Consider the following 3,895-nt stretch of genomic DNA (forward strand, 5'->3'; position numbering starts at 1 on the left):
CATCATATACTACTGCACGTGCATGATATAACAAATAAAATCAATCACGTTTGTAAGGGGATTTGTCTCTAAGATTAAAAATCAAAGATATAAAGTTTGCCTCTAGACCTAGAAATCTAGAGAGAAATTGTATTTGTAAGAGATGCATGCATACATACCTGTTTGAACTTGGGATGAACCTTCTCCAACCTTAGTAGGTTGTCTTGGATAACTACATCCTAAATAAATTCATAATTTAAAACACCATAATTAAAATAAATCCTAATTCTAAATATTATAATTTAAAAGCCATAATGTAATAAACCCTAATTCTAAATATTCATAATTTAAAAACTATAATGTAATAAACCCTAATCCTAAATATTCATAATTTAATAAAACCTAATCCTAAATATTCATAATTCAATAAAACCTTAATATTAAGTTAATAGCAACCCTAAGTAAATTATATTTACCTTATTCCTAATTGGATAAACCCTAACCCTAACTATATACATGCAAAAAGTCTACAATACAATTGTACAATATATGAACTAAATATGCATTGAAAAAAAGATTGAACATGTACCTTGCCTCCTATAATATCCTACTCAAGTTTTTTTGATAATTTTCATCTTCTTGTTTGTCAGTTCTTCTTTGTGAATGTTTACTTTCTCTTTTACCTTTATTTCCAATGTTACAAATTTTTCTTCCAAAATTCAAAAACAAACAAGTTGCAAAATATTTCCTCCCTCCCAACTAAAGTGTGAATTATCTAATTGGATTTGAATGTTATAATTGAAATATATATATATATATATATATATATATATATATATATATAACAATGTTTATTAAAAAAAAAAACCCTTAAGGTCGACCTTAGTTTTGATTGAAACTACATTAGGTAGTTTCGATGGAAACTAAGGTCAGCCCATTTAACTGCATGGGTCAAGCTTTCTTAGTTTTGATAGAAACTGGACAATTTTGTTTCTATCAAAATTGATGTTTTGAGTTTATATCAAAACTAGGTAATTATAAGTCATCCCCAAGTGTAACAAGATTTCCAATATTTTCATGGCCTTCAAGCTTAATTAATAGGTTCAGATGGAGCACTAAAGTCACATCATTTTGCATGATAGAATTACTTTGAATGAGATTTCTAATGAGTATGAATTTGCTACATTTTGAATTTTTTAGGTATACATTTTTGCATGTGAATTGAATAGAGGTTCATTATACAAAAATAAACCTATATATTGGATGCTCATGGAAAAATAGTAACTAAGAGAAAATAAGTTTTGAAAACTAACTACAATCTCCGTATTTGAGTCCTATTTCAATCAAAAAAAGAAATCATGAAATCGGCTAAATATATAATAAGTTACATGTGTCAAAAACCATGTATGTCCAAATTCGTGTTAGGTCAACTTTAAACTCTGATAAAATATGAAATACTATGGATAAAGATATTAGATCACCTCCATGGTTTTGGTATGGATGTTAATAAACTAAATTTGAAAGAATTGCATTGATATCTATTGTAGAAAAAAAGTTGTGTGTGTCAAAAATAATGTCACTTTTTAAACATCAGGTTTTTGATAACATACCAATTTTTGTGGGAGAAAAAAATAATTCAATCAAATAAATTACAAAAAAATATTTTAAAAATATTTTGATTCTACACAAAAAATCCTAAAAGACTTTAATTTACTTCATCTTCAAATTCCTAACCGTTAAATGGTAATTTGCATCTGAAAGTGAAAGTTTTCTTTAAAATTCATAGTTAAGTGTCAGTTTAGGAAAAAAAAGTGTAACCCACTATTGTGGTTTCACCCGAATCTCTATAGCACTAATTCACTTGGCAACCCTTCAAGAAATCACTCTTCACCTCTTCATAACTCTTCTTAGCCTCCTGCTTAAGTTCACCAGTCAATAGCATCAACAACTTATCCAACCTTACTAGGTTAGCCCTTGTCCCTCCTTAAATAGGTAATTTTGATCTTTTACCTCTTAAACATCACTGTAGATCATAGGGTTTGGTCAGATTCATTGAATCCTTCCATCATTTTGTCTCTTCATTTCCATTCTAGAAACTTCTCCAAACCTCTCTTTGAATTCATGCATAGAAACGGTCAAACATGATTTCCCTTGAATTAAATGATCTAGGTCATCCATCCTTATCTTCAAAATTTTTTACATATTCCAAGAATTCAATTATGTTGGCTGGAAATCAAGATTTCCTAATAATCTATCAAATGTTGTCACTTGGCCAACATTGGGTTCTGACATTCAATCATCACTGAATTAATCGGTTGATACTAATTATTCTTGTTCAACATACATATTGATACTTGGTTGATACTGATGCTTGGTTGACACTATATTTTTCTCGACTTATGTTGTCACTCAATCAACTCTAGCATCACTCAGCATAAACTTCTAGTTACTTAATCTTTTGTCTTTACTCAATCAAGTCGATGCATTTGGTCATGTATTGATCACTTCTTCTAGGCTTCAATTAAATTGTATTCTCCACATGTGTTATGATTAAACAATCATATTATCTTGTCAAATTCTAACAATGATTAAGTGCCCATTGTAGTTCCTCATAACTCAACCTTTCCTCTAGGTCCTTTTGTTATCTCCTCTTCATCAATCATCTTGATATTGCACTCTACTCAAATAGCAATTGTCTTACCAATAAGGTTTCACATCACTGATAACATAACAATTGTTCCAATTGTAATTTTGAATAATTTCATGGTTCCATGTCTCCTTTGACAATAATTGGTTTGAGGATTTTGAGGCACACTTAGACCCACATAGCTAGGTGGAGTCAATGTCTGGTGCTTGCACACACCTGTATCACCAATTGACAAGATATAAAGCATATAAATATATATAGAAGCTGTAACAAATGAATTTTCATAACCAATTTAAAACTCCTAATGATATGATTTATAAGTAGTTAATTCCATTTCACATGACAATGACTTCTATTAACCAAATATAACTATGATAAAAGTCATTGTTTCTAATTGAACTATATTTCATATTCAACTGATATAACAAGAACGAGGAATATATATATATATATATATATATATATATATATATATATATATATATATATATATATATATATATATATATATATATATATATATATATATATATATATATATATATATATATATATATATATATATATATTGCTAACAATTTAACCATTTCTAACTAATAACATATTCAGCTGATAAATAACGACTAACTTTCTTAATTGAATTTATATCAAACTAAAATAAACATTTATTCAATGTAAGTGAAAAATATTTACTCTATCTGAAATATAAAACTATCTAATTATTTCTACTAAAGGATTATAAAGTAAAAGTGAAAAAGAAACATATATTAATAATGGAAGATTCTTTATTTGGTTGTTCAAGCTTTGGCATTGATGAGAGGAGAAGCATTGACATAGGCTTAACCTCCCAACCTTGGACCATACTTATCCCCACACATCGTAACTTATTAGAACGATCGTTCCTACCTCAAGATCAGGCTTGGGATGTTCTTCAGTCCAACCATTCGAGCTATCGTGTGGTCTGAGTGCCCAATCAGTTATACCTATATAACTCACATGTGCAAACAAACAAGTGATCTCAAGATTGGCATATATGCCTATAAACTACCTTGGCCAAGGATTTCAAATGGGTTCATGGACCCAATCACCACCACTCAACTTGAAAACCGATACCATTACTGGGACATGTATGAGCTATTAATTATTCATTATTTAGATATTCATATCTAATTTCATCATTTGTTCTTGCAGGTTATTTTAACCTCTTCACAATTCCATCGCTTCTATGTTAGGTGAATCCTAGGTGCTTGAAAGATTATGATCATCCTG

Source organism: Cupressus sempervirens, chromosome 2 (genome assembly GCF_028749045.1).
Source record: "Cupressus sempervirens isolate cs-2001-9-10 chromosome 2, ASM2874904v1, whole genome shotgun sequence".
In the NCBI taxonomy this organism is placed as follows: domain Eukaryota; kingdom Viridiplantae; phylum Streptophyta; class Pinopsida; order Cupressales; family Cupressaceae; genus Cupressus; species Cupressus sempervirens.